This window comes from Mus caroli, unplaced genomic scaffold, assembly GCF_978045245.1.
Source record: "Mus caroli unplaced genomic scaffold, Mus_caroli_1 scaffold_1, whole genome shotgun sequence".
NCBI classification, from domain to species: domain Eukaryota; kingdom Metazoa; phylum Chordata; class Mammalia; order Rodentia; family Muridae; genus Mus; species Mus caroli.
This window is the reverse complement of record NW_028227256.1, coordinates 82,804,978-82,821,774: the sequence shown is the minus strand read 5'-3', so window position 1 is coordinate 82,821,774 and position 16,797 is coordinate 82,804,978. Positions and strand designations below refer to the sequence as shown.

The window sequence follows — 16,797 nt, the reverse complement described above, 5'->3', positions numbered from 1 at the left end:
AATTCCTGTCAACCTGGATGATGGTGTTTGCTTTGAAGTCAGGGGAACAGAGGGAAAAAAGTGAATTCTGGACTGGGAAGATGGCATCATGGCTCAGGGGTAAAAGTGCCAGCTTCGAGAGCTTGCCAACCCAAGTTCAATCCCCAGAACCCATGTGGGGTAGAAAAAAGCTGGATCAGGTGACACATATCTGCAATCCCAGAACCTCCTGAGAGATGAGGGGTGAAGCTGTGAGCATGGCCCAGAGCTGGGACCAGTCAGCCTGGAGCACACAGCGCAGAGGCAGAGACTGGGCCTTAGGTGGTGGAAGCTGCAGGGTGGTGGTGGTGCGTGCCTTCAATCCCAGCCCAGTTCCAGCACTTGGGAGGCAGAGGCAGGCAGATCTTTGAGTTAAAGGCCAGCCTGGTCTACAGAGTGAGTTCAGGACAGCCAGGGCTACACAGAGAAACTTTGTCTCCAGGAACCAAAAACAAACAAACAAAAAAAGTAGAAGTGCTCAAAAGATGCTCCTTACTCTCTACAATGCACTGTATATGGCGCACACGCACTCACATGCACACACACATAGTTACTACTACTACTGTGGATGATGATGATGATGATGATGATAAACTGGGCATGATGATTGCACCATTAATTCCAGCACTCAGGAGGCAGAAACAAGTGGATCTCTTTGAAATTGAGGCCAGTCTGGTTACATAGCAAATTCAAAGCCAGACAAAGTTACATGGTAAGACCCTGTCTCAAAAAGAAAGAAAGAGGGGCTGGAGAGATGGCTCAGCTGTTAAGAGCACTACCTACTCTTCCAGAGGATCCAGGTTCAATTTCTTTTCTTGTTGTTGTTGTTTTTTGTTATTTTGGTTTTTCGAGACAGGGTTTCTCTGTATAGCCCTGGCAGTCCTGGAACTCACTTTGTAGACCAGGCTGGCCTCGAACTCAGAAATCTGCCTGCCTCTGCCTCCCAAGTGCTGAGATTAAAGGTGTGTGCCAGCACCGCCTGGCCCAGGTTCAATTTCTATCACCCACATGGCAATGGCTTACAATTGTCTGTGACTCCAAGATCTGACACCCTCCCACAGACATACATGCAGGCAAAATACCAATGCAGGTAAAATAAAAATAAATTAAAGGAAGAAAGGAAGGAAAACCAGCGATTAGAGAGATGGCTATTTTTCCAGAGAATCCAGGTTTTATTTCCAACACACATATGGTTCACAACCATCTGTAACTACAGTCTCGGGGGTCCCCACATCCTCTGCTGGCACACCTTTAATCCCAGCACTTGAAAGGCAAAGGTAGGTAGATCGTTGTGGGTTCAAGGCCAGTCAGGGCTACATAGTTGAGACCCTATTTATGAATTAAATAACTAATTAAATCGTTTAAAAAAGGATTAATCATCTCAGACAGACACTGCTTTATCTAGAAAACATTAGCATGCTGGATGACTTGGCTTCACCCAGATTTCCTCATAAACTGGCTGATTTTTCTCCGGCTATTGAATTACTTTATTATTCTGCTTCCACGTCTTCTTTGGTACATCTTTGAACATTTTCTGCCCTGGGGGATTTCATTCTTTTCATCTTTTTCATATCCAAGGGCCTGGTTTTCTCTGTGCCAAGTTGTTCATCTTGGCCACTGATCAAAGGCCACAGGAGCGTGAAGCCTCTTCCAGGATCAGCTGAAAGGACAGGGCATCTTAACTTAAATATCAGAGTCTGAGGAGTCCTCTTTTCCTTGCCCTGGGTCTCTCCCACTTCCAATTGTTCCACACCCTCCAGTTCCCTGTGTTGTGTTTTATAAAAAGAAAAAAGAAGCCAGAGATATGTTTGGTGGAGGTGCAGTATGGTGTTGGGGGAAGGGGGTGCCTCTGCATGCCCATGCTGAGAAAGGGAGAGGGAGGGGGTTTGAGGGAGAGAGGGGAGTAGAGGCTGGCCACAAACAAGCACATGGAGAGAGAGGTGGGAGGAGAATGGGGGGGGGGAGGGCAAGAGGAGCAAGAGCAAGAGAGAGAAGAGGGGCAAGCAGTGTGTGTGTGTGTGTGTGTGTGTGTGTGTGTGCGTGTGCGTGTGCGTGTGCGTGTGTGTGTGTGTGTGTGTAGTGAGTCAGGCATACCTGGCTGTTGCCAGGTAACTCTGGAGCAAAGTCTAGAAGAAATGCCAACGCCCTGACTTCACGTCCCCTCTTTGGTGTGGTAGGCTCCAGAAGCCCCAGAGGTTGAGATGTGAACATATTTTTGTTTGGTGCCTTGTGTTTTGTGATTATCACTGTTGCTTTATGCAGAGTACACAGATGCATAACCATCTACATGTGGGTCCTATTATTTTGAGATTCCAGTACTGTTATTATGATTAATTCTTTATCTGGAGTTTACTTTGTTATATGCTCATTTTCCTATTTTCCAGATAAGCACCCATTTTTTAGAATCACTCCTAACATGAGCAACATGAGCGTTTCCAGGAATCGACAGTTCTCTCTTTGTTGTGCATGACGGTCCTGATGCTCTCGGGACTGATGGCTGAGCTATTGAACATCACGAATCTGACCGTGCATTGCTCTAGCAGACCATGTAAATGTAACTGACTTACGCTGGCTTCCACTTGCGTGGACTGTCAGTCTCATAAAACCTAGTTCAGTTTTTCCTTTCGATGTGACAAACGCTGTGACTAAGGCAACTTATGGGAGAAAGAGTTTATTTAGCACATAGTTCTAGGGGCATAAGAGCCCATCACGGCAGAGATGTGTACAACCAAGCAGCAGATGCAGCAGCAGGTCAGGAAGCAGAGAGATGAGAGAGACGGGGAGTGGGGAGGAGACAGAGACAGACAGAGACGGGGCAGAGACGCAGAGAAAGTGTGTGTGTGTGTGTTAGAGGAGGGGTGGAAGAGTAAGACTATAAAGCCTCAAAGCCACCTAGGGAGGCGCTTCCTCCAGCAAGTGCACACACCTCTCAAGCTTCCCACACGGTGCCACCAACTGGGGATCAAGTGCTTAAAGGTCTGCACCTGTAAGGGATGTTTTACAGTCATATCACATTTAGCTGGTAGCTTCTTTCCTTTTCAAACCTTATCTGGCTTTCATTACTTATTCTTTTAGATATGGAGTGTGTGTGTGTGTGTGTGTGTGTGTGTGTGTATTTCAAGGGCTTCAGGGAGTTGCCTCAGCAGTATTTTCAGGGGACCCAGGTTTGGTTCCCAGCTTCCGCATGGGGCTCACAATCCACCTGTAACTCCGAGTCCAGGGAGATTGACCTCCTCTGCTGGAACCTCTGGCACCAAGCACACACATGGTGCACAGATAGATAGACATGCAGACAAAACACCCATACCCATAAAGTAATAATAAAAATAAATTCAAAGAGCTTTATAAAATTATTCCTAAAAACTTTAAAAAGAATTTGGAGGACTGAGAATGTGGCTACCCCTTTAATCCCAGCACTTGGGAGGCAGAGGCAGGGGGATCTCTGTGAGTTTAAGGAGGCCAGCCAGGTCTACATAGAGAGTTCCAGGACAGCCAGATATATATATATATATATATATATATATATATATATATATATATATATATATATATTCTATATATAGCTACATCTATGCTAAAAGCAAAATACTGCCTTCACTTTTATTTGTGTGTATGGCTGAGTGTATACAATGAGTGTCTGTGGAGGCTACAAGCAAGCATTAGATCACCTGGAGCTGGAGATACAGTGGGTGTGAGCTGTCCAATGTGGACTCTGGGAGCCAAACCCAGGTCCTCTGCAAGAGCAGCCAGCATGCCATCTCTCCAGCTTTGTAGTTGTTTTTTTAAATACTAGCAATGAACAATCAGAAGTTTGAAAAATGTAAAATCCATCAAGAAAGAAAAAAAAAACACACAAACACATCGCTTAAAATCGCTTCCCAAAGGTTGGGAAGTGTGGTTCTGTGGCCAAATGCACTCGGCTCATAGAAAGGCCTCTCATCATTGAAACCTCGAGATACAAACGAATGTGGCAAAAGATGTACCAGCACCGAGGAGACTGACAGTTGCAGAAAGACATAGTAACGTGGTACACACATACACACGTGCATTTTATACATTGCTCGTAGATGGATTGGGGAATTTAGCGTTATTAAGATGTTAATTCTCAGGCCAGTGAGATGAATCGGTAGATAAAGTGCTTGTTGTTAAACCTGACAGCCTAGATTTGATCCCTGGCGCCCACATGGTAGAAGACAACTGACTCCTATAAGTTGTCCTCTGACCTCTACTTGCACCTGTGGCATGAATGTGCATGGGTGTGTCCTTGAACACACCTCCTCACGATAAATAAATATTAAAAGAAAAAAACCCTGCTCTTATCATCTTGCTCTTTTGCTCCCCACTCCCTTCCCCCCCTCTCCATAGCTGGCCACTACTTCTCTACTCTCTCCTTCTCTCTGCCTTTCTCGGCCTCTGCTACACTCTTTTTTTTTTTTTAAGATTTATTTATTATTATATGTAAGTACATTGTAACTGTCTTCAGACACACCAGAAGAGGGCATCAGAGCTCATTCAGATGGTTGTGAACCACCATGTGGTTGCTGGGATTTGAACTCAGGACCTTCGGCAGTGCAGTCAGAGCTCTTAACCATGGAGCCATCTCTCCAGCTCCCTCTGCTACATTCTTATCTCCCTTCCCCATGCCCTAAATAAACTATTCTGTACTAAAAAATAAATAAAAGAAAAAAACCCCAATTTGTTATTTTTGTTTGTTTGTTTTTGGTTTGGTTTGGTTTGGTTTGGTTTGGTTTGGTTTTTCGAGGCAGGGTTTCTCTGTGTAGCCTTGGCTGTCCTGGAACTCACTCTGTAGACCAGGCTGGCCTCGAACTCAGAAATCCGCCTGCCTCTGCCTCCCGAGTGCTGGGATTAAAGGCGTGCGCCACCACGCCCGGCTCCAATTTGTTATTTTTAAAAAAAGTTTTTTCCCTAAGGCAGCTCATGGAAACTAAGATATCTTTTTAAGAATTGTCTATTACCCTGAGATGGCGCATACTTTTAATCCCAACACTCAGGAGGCAGAAGCAAGCAGATCTCTTTGAGTTTGAAACCAGCCTGGTCTACAGAGTGAGTTCCAGGACAGTCAGGACTGAAAAACTAAAAACCAAACCAAACCAAACCTATCTATTTATCCCCCCCCCCTCTTTCTCTGTGTGTGTGTGTGTGTGTGTGTGTGTGTGTGTGTGTGTGTGTGTCTGAATTCATATGCACATAGGAACCTTTAGAAGTCAGAAAGGCCATCAGATCCCCTGCAGACAGTACTGAGCCACCATATGGATGCTAGGAATCAAATCTAGTCTGCAAGATCAGTGAAATGCTGTACACTAGTGAGGTACCTCTCCAGCTCCACCCCCAAGGCTTCCTTCTTTACATTAAGCCATCATTGCTGCTGCTGCTTCTTCTTCTCCTCCTCCTCTTCTTCAGATTTATTTATTTTTTATGTGTGTGAGTACACTGCAGCTGTACAGGTGGTTGTGAGCCTCAACTCTGCTCCACCAGTCCCTGCTTGCTCCAGCCCAAAGATTTATTTATTATTATACATAAGTACACTGTCCTCAGACACACCAGAAGAGGGTATCAGATCTCATTACGGGTGGTTGTGAGCCACCATGAGGTTGTTAGGATTTGAACTCAGGACCTTCGGAAGAGCAGTCAGTGCTCTTACCTGTTGAGCCATCTCTCCAGGCCCCATTGCTTCTTCTAAGTTCACCTGTTTGTGCATCTCTATGCTGTCAATGTCACCCCTGGAAGGTTAACACCAGTCAATCCCCCCACCCCTCCCATTTCACACACATAGTTGGCTAACAGCTGTGTTCTACCAGGCCCCAGAGCAATCGTACTCCTATGTATTGGGTACCGAATAGCTCCCAAGGAGACAAAAAGTAAAGATCTTGACTTTCAAGATCCTTGCTTATCAATATACTATTTTATTATTTTCATTAACAATGGATTAGTTGTGGGGTGGTGGTACGCTCCTTAGTCCCAGCACTAGAGACAGGTGAATCTGTAAATAAGAGGCCAGCCTGGTCCAAAGACTGAGTTCCAGGATGGTCCAGGATACACAGAGAAACCCTGTCTCAAAAAACAAACAAACAAACAAACAAACAAAAACAATGATAATTAATTGGTTACTGAAAGATCAGTGACCTAAACCAAAGAGCCTTAGAGGAGTTGAGAATCTCCTGACAAGAGAGCCCACACACTGATAAGAACGTATGCAAGTGCTTATGAGTAGAGAAAGTCCCGACAAGAGAGTCAACGTAAGGTTAAGAACATCTGCTGCCATTTCCTGTCCGTACCCTCAGGACACAGATACACAGATGGAACTGCCTACCTCCTTTCCGCCCGATAAAACTCTCACAGCCACTGTGTCTGGGCATGCAGTCTCCTTTCCTGCAGAGAAACTGCAGCTCTTCACTGTTAATGAAGAACGGCCTGCTTCCATGTGGCAGTCTGGACATAGCTCCCTGGTGATCTGATAAGGCATATTGCAGAGTTAAAGGTCTGGCTTAGGCTGCGGGAGCCGCGTGTTACCGTGCAGACATGGCCAAGTCGAAGAACCACACCACACACAACCAGGCCCGCAAATGGCACAGAAATGGCATCAAGAAACCCCGGTCGCAAAGATACGAATCTCTTAAGGGGGTTGACCGCAAGTTCCTGAGAAACATGCACTTTGCCAAGAAGCACAACAAGAAAGGCCTGAAGAAGATGCAGGCCAACAATGCAAAGGCAGTGAGTGTGCGCGCACGCAGAGGCCATCAAGGCCCTGGTGAAGCCTCAGGCCATCAAGCCCAAGATGCCAAAAGGCCCCAAACTCAAGCAGATGGCTTTCATCGCTCACCCTAAGCTTGGGAAGCAGATTCAAAGCTACATGGCCAAGGGTCAGAGGCTCTGCCAACTGAAGCCTAAGGTTCAAACCAAGGCAGGGGTCAAAGCTCCAGCTAAGGCCCAGGCTTCAGCTCCAGCCCAGGCTCCCAAAGGTGCTCAGGCCCCCAAAGGTGCCCAGGCCCCTGTGAAGGCCCCATAGAAAAGGCTCCTGCCAGTGTGAAGACAGACGGACTGCTGTGATGCACCTCCCCACACACTATTTGCAGATGACCAATGTCCTATGCTGTTCTTACAAATAAACTCAGGCAAGATCTGAAAAAAAAAAAAAAAAAAAAAAAGGTCTGGCTAACCGCTGATAGGTGTATATTAGTGTTGTTACATGGTATAGGGAATTCAATCTCATTATTTTGTTTTTACATTAACATAGAATAGAGAAGTTAGCCTAATATTATAAACAGATCACAGCCCCTTCTTTTTAAATTATTTATATTTATTTTATGTGCGTTTGTATTTTGCCTGCAATGTGTTTCTGTGTGAAGGTGTCAGAACTCCTGGAGCTGGAGTTACAGACAGCGGTGAGCCGCCATGTGGGTGCTGGAATCAAACCCAGGTCCTCTCTAGGAGCGGCTACTGCTCTCAACTGCAGAGCTGTCTCTGCAGCCCCCACAGTCCCTTCTTTAAGCAAAGGGAGCAATATAACCACGGAGGTTAGCAAAGATGTGCTCACTCTCCCCACGTCGCCCTCTAGTGGTTTTTGAACTATGTTATTTAAAAAAAAATCCAGAATTTAGGGCTAGAGAGATGGCTTAGTGGTTAAGAGCACTGACTGCTCTTCCAGAGGTCCCGAGTTCAGTTCCCAGCAACTCTCTGTAGTAGGGTCTGATGTCCTTTCTGGTGTGTCTGAAGACAGCTACAGTGTACTCTTCTACATAAAATAAATATATATATTTTTTTTATTTTATTTTATTTATTTTTATTTTTATTTTTTGGTTTTTCGAGACAGGATTTCTCTGTATAGCCCTGGCTGTCCTGGAACTCACTTTGTAGACCAGGCTGGCCTCGAACTCAGAAATCCGCCTGCCTCTGCCTCCCAAGTGCTGGGATTAAAGGCGTGCGCCACCACCGCCCGGCACAATATATTTTTTTAAATCCTGAGTTTAAGCCAGGAGGCTCTAACCCCAGCACTCAGGAGGCAGAGGCAGGCAGATCTCTGAGTTTGAGAACAGGCTGCTCTACAGAGCAAGTTCTAGGACAGCCAAAGCTATACAGAGAAACCCTATCTTGAGGAAAATAGAAAGTTTAGCTGGGTGTAGTGGTGCACACCTTCAATCTCAGTACTCAGAAGACAAGAAGCAGGTAGACCTCTCTGTGAGTCTGAGGCAGCCTCATCTACATAGTGAGTTCCTGGACAGCCAGGGCTACACAGAGAGACTCTGACTAAAAAAAAAAAAAAAAAAAAAAAAAAAAAAAAAAAAAAGAGCTGGTGAGTGAAATGGTTGTGAGGTTAAGTTGCTTCCTGATAAATCTGATCCATGCTACCTACATGGTGGAAGGAGGGAACAGACTCTAGCAAGTTGTCTGACATACTGCACACACACACACACACACACACACACCACACACAAAGTTAGGGCTGGAGAGATGGCTCAGTGGTTTAGAGCACTGGCTGCTCTTCCAGAGGTTCCAGGTTCAATTCCCAGCATCCACACGGCAGCTCACAACTGTCTGTAACTCCAGTTTCAGGGGGATCTAAGACCCTCACACAGACATACATGCTGGCAAAATACCAATGCACATAAAATAAAGATACATTTAAAAAAAATCTTGGGCTTAACAAAAATCTCTACAAGTCATCTCATCAAAATAGGCATTTGGCCAATAATAAATTAATTCTACATCAATGAAATGTGAGAGGTTAGATTTAAAGATTTATTTATTTATTTTATTTATATGAGTACACTGTAGCTTTCTTCAGACATACCAGAAGAGAGCATCCGATCCCATTACAGATGGTTGTGAGCCACCATGTGGTTGCTGGGATTTGAACTCAGGACCTCTGCAAGAGCAGCCAGTGCTGTTAACCACTGAGCCATTTCTCCAGCCCCCGAGAGGTTAGATTTAGGCCTGGCAGTGTTTACCTATGTCCTGTAAAATTTTTAGTTTACTCTTAAAAAATGACAAGTCAATACCTCCTCAGTGAGATCCTGGACTAAAATATTTGTTTTATTTATATAGAGCAAGAATAGCGTGAGACAGGGCAGCTTTCAATTCTGTGGTCCCACCGGGTAGTGGTGGCACATGCCTTTAATCCCAGCACTTGAGAGGCAGAGGCAAGCAGGTTTCTGAGTTTGAGGCCAGCCTGGTCTAACAGAGTGAGTTCCAGGACAGCCAGGGCTACACAGAGAAATGTTGTCTCGAAAACCAAACTAACAAAACAACCAATTCTGTGGTCCCGACTGGTGACTTACACGGGCATCCTTCAAAAGTTACAATTGGGGGGCTGGTGAGATGACTCAGTGGGTAAGAGCACCCGACTGTTCTTCCGAAGTTCCGGAGTTCAAATCCCAGCAACCACATGGTGGCTCACAACCATCCGCAACAAGATCTGACTCCCTCTTCTGGAGTGTCTGAAGACAGCTACAGTGTACTTACATAAAATAAATAAATAAATAAATCTAAAAAAAAAAAAAGTTACAATTGAGTCGGGCGTGGTGGCGCGTGCCTTTGATCCCAGCACTTGGGAGGCAGAGGCAGGTAGATTTCTGAGTTCGAGGCCAGCCTGGTCTACAGAGTGAGTTCCAGGACAGCCAGGGCTACACAGAGAAATCCTGTCTCAAAAACAAACAAACAAACAAACAAACAAACAAACAAAGCTACAATTGAGGATGCACCTGGCTTTTTAGCAATACAAATTAGGTTGAAATATCCTGACCTATCTGCCTGATATTTGTGCTTTATGCCTTGACATTTCCTTTTGATGGTGTCTTTATGGCGCTCATAGATCATCTTGCCTTTCAGAGGTGTGCCTACAAGAAAACCCTGCCGATCTTTTGCTATCCTCCATGGTTTCGAAGCTCAAATCATACAAAACAGCACAACGATCTTTTACAGAAAGCCTTCCCACAAAATGCTTGGAATGATCAGTTGTGGCAGCACCAATGTCCTTTTATTTTTAATGACTTTTAAAAATATGCATTGATGTTTTGACTGCATCTATGTCTGTGTGAGGATGTTGGATTCCCTGCAACTTGGAGTTCTGAACAGCCGTGAGCTGCCATGTAGGTGCTGGGAATTGAACCGGAGTCTCCTGGGAGAGCAGCCATGCTCCTAACTGCTGAGGCAACTCTCCAACCCCAACACTAACATCTTTAACTGAGACTTCTCTGTCTTCTTCAAGGTCTGTGTGCCTTTTGGCAGGCTGGAGACAACACCGATAGCCTTCTTTCTTTCCTCGATGTCTTCTGGTGTGGAGCGTTTCCAAACTTTCATATTATAAAAATGTGACATACTTCCTCAGCAGTTCCTACTCCTGAGGCTATGCAGACAGACTAAGGGACAAGAAGGCTGGAGTCTGGCGCCACCGAGTCTGTTCTTCTCACTGCAGCTGGATGGGAAAAACAGGATTTTTTTTTTTTTTTCACTAGGGTGGATAATAAAAACTCTAATCTTAAATGCTGGGATCTCTCTTATCTGATAGCAAAACGTAGGAGAGATTCTGTTCTCATGCCCTCTAGGGAGAACACTAAGGAATCTTAGCAGACAGGTCTTGCTGGGTTCCTCCATGTATCCTGCCTTCACCATCTGGACACATTTCCACGTGAGTGAAGCACACTTATACCATGAAGCCCCACAAAAGCTAAAGAAGAAGTGATGTGGAGGTGTGAAGTTTTAGTTCCAGTGCTCAGCAGGCAGAGGCAAGTGGGTCTTCATTAGTTCTAGGCCAGCCTGGATACACGAGCTTCCTTCTTTAAAAATACTACTACTACTACTACTACTAATAATAATAATAATAATAAATGAGGATTTAGGTAATTTTATAGAGTTATCAAAGAAATGCATACTGGTGTAAAGATATACAAATTAAATATAGCAGTCATATACACACACACACACACACACACACATATATATATATATACACACACATATACATATACATATAAATTACATATACCAATTGAGTTTTTTGTTATTTAGGCATCTTGCTAAGCTGGCTGACCTGGTACTTGGTTCTATGTAGCCCAGGGTGGTTTAACTCTCCTGGTAATTCTCCTGCTTCAGCCTCTGGTGTGCTGGGATTACAGGCATACGCTGTCACGCCTGACTTATAGTCACGCCTCAGGCCCTCCTGCACACTAGGCAAGCATTCTTCTACTGACCTGAGCTCTCAGCCTCTCAACCGATCTTTGAAGTTCAGTTACATGTATTACTGTGTACATAATGCAGCAGCTGGCGTGCCATGGTGCCAGTGTGGATATCAGATGGCACACTGATAGCTTTGTGGAGCTGGTTATCGCCTCCCCCGACTTTTTTTTTTTTTTTTTTTTTTTTCGAGACAGGGTTTCTCTGTGTAGCTCTGGCTGCCCTGGAACTCACTCTGTAGACCAGGCTGGCCTCAAACTCAGAAATCCGCCTGCCTCTGCCTCCCAAGTGCTGGGATTAAAGGTGTGTGCCCCCACCGCCCGGCTCTCCTCCTATTTTTATGTGAGTTCTGAGTTCTGGGCCTTGAACTCAGGTTGTCAGAATTGGAGGCAAGTACACACAACCACTGAGCCACTGATTTTTGATTTTTCTCTTTTTTGAGACAAGGTTTCCTGTGTCACAGATGCTTGGACTCCCTATGTAGCTAAGGATGACTGTGACATCCCGAGTGCTCCGCCTCTACCTCCTGAGTGCTGGGCTGACTAGCGCACATCACCAAACTATCACCAAACTTGGTCCTTTTTGTTTGTTTTTACATTTTATCATTTTATTTATTTTATTTATACATATTTACTTGTGTGTGTGTGTGTGTGTGTGCATGTGTGTACTTGTGTGAAGGAGGTCAGAGGACAACCTTCAGGGATCAGATCTCTTTTTTCACAATATAGGTCCTGGAGATAGAACTCAGGTCTTCAGATTAGGTGCCAAGCACCTTACCTGCTGAGCTATTTTGATGCCCCATCAACTAATATAAACTTTTTTTTTTTTTTTTTTGGTTTTCGAGACAGGGTTTCTCTGTGTAGCCCTGGCTGTCCTGGAACTCACTTTGTAGTCCAGGCTGGCCTTGAACTCAGAAATCCACCTGCCTCTGCCTTATAAACATTTCAAGTTACATCTATCTATCTATCTATCTATCTATCTATCTATCTATCTATCTATCTATTTTTACTCTCTCCCCCCACCCTGCATGTGTGTGTGTGTGTGTGTATGTGTGTGTGTACATGCCACGGGATATGTGTGGAGACCTGTGAATAATTTGGGGGAATCAGTTCTCTCTTAACACATACATGGATTCCAGGGATTTGAACTCAGGTGATCAGGCTGGGTGGTAAGTGCCTTTATCAGCTAAGCCATTTCAGCTGCCCATCAAATGATTTTTTTGATGAAGATATAAAGTCACTTCAGAGGAGACTGCACAGCCATTCAACAGGACCAGCCAAGTGATATCCACACAGAATACTGAACTGGAAATGGTATTTATGGGTCTCACAAGTGAGATAACGGTAAATACAAGCGACCAGAGTGTGCAAATGCAAAGCCTACCTTGGAGAAACAAAGCCTGTGAATTCTTGGAGATTATAGAAATGTCACCCCATGTGCCAGGCCCTCAGCCCTTCCTTTCTCATTGCCTACCCATCTGCTTTCTTCTTTTTTTTTTTTTTTAGATTTATTTATTTATTACATGTAAGTACACTGTAGCTGTCTTCAGATACACCAGAAGAGGGAGTCAGATCTTGTTACGGATGGTTGTGAGCCACCATGTGGTTGCTGGGATTTGAACTAAGGACCTTTGGAAGAGCATTCGGGTGCTTTTACCTACTGAGCCATCTCACCAGCCCCCTGCTTTCTTTACTAGAGATTAATTTTCATCTTCTGGGATTTTATATAAAGGCACCCATGTAGTATTTACTCCTTCTAATTTTTGAGAGGGTCTTTGTCATATGATCAAATCACTTACTTATGCTCAAGAGAACATTTCTTTAGCCCTTGGATCCACTGCAGAAGCAGTCAGAATCTATTTTAATCGCCAGAGCATCTCCCCAGCCCCTAGGACTTTTTAAAGGTAGGGTCTCTAGCCCAAGCTGGTCTAGGACTCCCTGTGTAGTCATTGATGACCTTACATTCTCCTTTATCTATTTTATCTTCTTTAATCTCCTTTCAAGTTGGAAAAATAGGCTTGTCCAGTGGTAAGAACTGAGCCCAGGCTTTTCTGTTTGTTCGGCAAGCACTGCTAGCTGGGCTTCAGCTCCTCTGGTGGCCACCAGCTGAAAGAGCACGCCCAGCTGCTGCTGCCGAAATCATCTTCTCCACAGGCGAAGTCAGCTTGAAGGGTCTCAAGCTGCTTCCGAGAAGAGATGCCCAGACAGGAAAAGAGCAGCTATCTAGACACCTGTATTGGACATGCTAAAGTCTGAGAGGTTTTGGTGACTCTTTAGAAGACTGAAGAGTCACTGCCAGCAGTGGTGGCACGTGCCTTTGATCCCAGCACTTGGAAGCAGAGGCAGGCAGATTTCTGAGTTCGAGGCCAGCCTGGTCTACAGAGTGAGTTCCAGGACAGCCAGGGTTACACAGAGAAACCCTGCCTTGAAAAAAACAAAAAAAGAAGACTTCTACCTTTGAGCTAGTTTGGCTTCTGTTAGGGAACAAGTACAACCTGAACAGAATTTATGCTAAAATGGGGAGATTCATATTCCTGTGAGAGACCCAAGCAACTACTGCAGATTATACTTCCCAGCTGGGAGAGGGGAGCTGCTCCCACTTAGGTACTGATATGAGGGTACAGGGGAGAGGCTGGGGTGTGGGGAGTAAGGGATGGAGGGATAACAAAGTAGACGGCGTTGGGAGGCCGCTGGTGTGAGTCAGCCCCAGCAGAATGCAGCAGGTCTCCCAAGGCCTGGGGGGGGGGGGCCCTTAGGAGCAGTGGGTTATACGAAGCCATCATCTGGGTTCGAGGACAGTGGCGTCCAGCCATAGTGGGTGCTCAGCAAAGGTCTTGGCACAACAGAGACTGTGCATTCATTGATTAGAATTTCAGGGGCTGGAGAGATGGCTCGGCGGTTAAGAGCACTGACTGCTCTTTCACAGGTCCTGAGTTCAAAACCCAGCAACCACATGGTGGCTCACAACCATCTGTAATGGGATCTGATGCCCTTTCTGGTGTGTCTGAAGACAGCTACAGTGTATTCAAATATATAATAGATAAATAATTCTTAAAAGAAAAGAAAGGAAAAAAAAAAGAAATTCAATGACTGTGCAAAGGTTGGAACGTTGCAGGTCCAGAGTCTAACTGTAATTCATTTAGTGCTATTTAGTTTATTAATAGTTATTTATTACCCTCTTGCATAAGTGAGCTAACATCCGGTCTGTAGTGTATAGACACCTGGCTCCCACTAGTGAGAAGGTTAACTGGATAACGTCTGCCTGATGTGGAGCTATCCCTCACTCTGTTCTGATCCACCTACCTGATGTTAAGTGTGTAGGTTTATAGCCTGGTCTGTCTCTAGAAAAGCTTCTTAGAAATTGCTCCCTCATTAAAACATAGAACAGAGGGAATCTGTGTTCCTGTCCCAGGCTCATGCATATTTGGCTTCAGAATAAACTAGTTCTTACTCCCCTTTGAGGTGAAATTGTGGTAGGTTTTCAAGACAGGGTTTCTCTGTGTAGCCCTGGCTGTCCTGGAACTCACTCTGTAGACCAGGCTGGCCTCAAACTCAGAGACCCTCCTGCCTTTCCTTCCCAAGTACTGGGATTAAAAGCATGTGCCACCACTCCCTGGCATGAAAATAGTGTGTTATGCAGACATGATAACTGCACAGAGATGAGCCCCTGGCTGGGTGGGGGGGCCCAGAGGTCATTTACAAAGAGAGAATCGATTCTGCCCTTACCAGGGAGAGACTATTGATTAGTAGAATTTGGGGACCAGTGATAAATCAAGCACTCAGGATCAGATGGGGGGGGGGAGTTAGTAATTTACTTAGCTATACTCTCTTATAGGGCTTGGGGTTGTAACAAACTTCAGAACTGAATTAAAACAAGCGCTGGGTTTTACACGGAGAGGGGGAGGGAGAGAGGAAGAGGAAGAGGGAAAGAGAATGAATTTGTAGCTTTCTTTTTTTTTTTTCATGGTAGCCATGGACTGGATGAAATCTCTTGGGAATTTGAAAGATTTTTAAGCCCTAAAGTCACTGGAGACTTTCCAAAGTTGTCCCTTTGATAACTTGATAACTTGTTCCAATCCATCCTTACTTCAGAGAACAATAGGTTTTCTTTTGGAATCAATCTCTTTTGTCTTTATGGTACTTAAAACTCTATTCACATCTTCATATGAGTTATGATTCAAATAATTTCACACTTTACTCTGCCCACCCCCCTTTTTTTTTTGCCAGTCAGTCTTGCACTTTATTGTCACTGTCGTCTCAGGCTTTGACTGCATACTTGCGCAGTGGGTACAGCCGCTGCTGCTGCTTGGTCTCCTCGTGTTTGGTGAGCTGGCGGCACATGGCTCTAGTCTTCTTGGGTCGCAGGTCCAGGGGCCTGTACTTCTTATCCTTGTAGAATTTCCTGAGGTTTTCTTTTTGAGTCTGGTTAAGGACAGTGAGGACTCAGACGATGGATTTGCAAACGACTCGTATCTCGGAGAGCTTCGAGGCGCCGCCTGTCTCAATCCAAAGCTGGGACAATTCCACCTTAAGATCATCCAACAGCTCCTCCTTCTTTCCGCGCTGGTCCCGAGCCTTAATCTTGGCCATTTCTGCGTTGTTCACGGGCTTAGGCCACGTGGCTCAAGAGAGCCTTTTTTTTTTTTTTTTTTAAAGATTTATTTTATTTATATGAGTACACTGTAGCTGTCTTCAGACACTCCAGAAGAGGGCACTGCATCTCATCACAGATGGTTGCTGGGACTTGAACTCAGGACCTTTGGAAGAGCAGTCAGTACTCTTAACCGCTGAGTCATCTCTCTAGACCCTTTAATCTGTCTTAACTTCATCAACACAGTATTTTTTTAAAAATATTATTTATCTATGTGTATATGTGGGGGGTGTGTGTGTGTGTCTGTTTATCTGCATATACACGTGAGCCTGGGGTTAGCGGCATCCCCTGGAGCTGGAGTTACAAATATTAATGACTACCTGATGTCTGTGCTGGGAAGGGAGCTCAGGTCTTCTGCAAGGTACGTGTTCTGAACCACTGAGCCATCGCTTCAGCCTCATGTAATTATATTTGTCTTTCGTCCTCATTTGTTAAATTTGGTATATGTCTGGAGAGTTCAATGCTTTTTATGCCCAATTATTATTTTTTCATTTTAATTACACGTATGTGTACGTGTCTCTGTGTGTGAGATGTCAGGTCCTCCTGGAGCTGGAGTTACAGGTGGTTGTGAGCTAGGCTTGGTTTCTGGGAAGTGTCAGGAAGTCCCGCTGCTAAGCTGCTAAGGGCGAAGGCTGACATTACTGGGAAGCCCTGAGCTAGGTGCAAAATGGCAGACTTCTTCATCAGTGTCAGCGAGGCTTCTTCTCACCTAGGGGATCCCAGACCTCACACCCTCTACCCGAGGAATGTCACACAGCCTTGGTGAGATTACAGGTCCAGCTTCCTTTCTTCGGATAAGAACCTGTCCAGCCAGCACCTGAGATTCCTGGAATGTCTCTCCATGCACATGAGGTACCATAAGATGTAGCCAATGATACTCACCGTCCCTGGAAACACCTGCTCTCTTCCCAAAATTCCATAGCCCTTGGTTCGCTCTGA

The 16,797-nt window shown here is 45.0% G+C and overlaps 2 pseudogenes; one reads left to right on the top strand and one right to left on the bottom strand.

Annotated features, from left to right (window-relative positions):
* Window positions 1–6,534: 6,534 nt before the first annotated feature.
* LOC147006078 (large ribosomal subunit protein eL29 pseudogene) lies at window positions 6,535–7,080 on the top strand (annotated as a pseudogene).
* An 8,384-nt stretch (window positions 7,081–15,464) lies between these two features.
* LOC110305082 (large ribosomal subunit protein uL29 pseudogene) lies at window positions 15,465–15,806 on the bottom strand (annotated as a pseudogene).
* Between the last annotated feature and the right edge of the window lie 991 nt (window positions 15,807–16,797).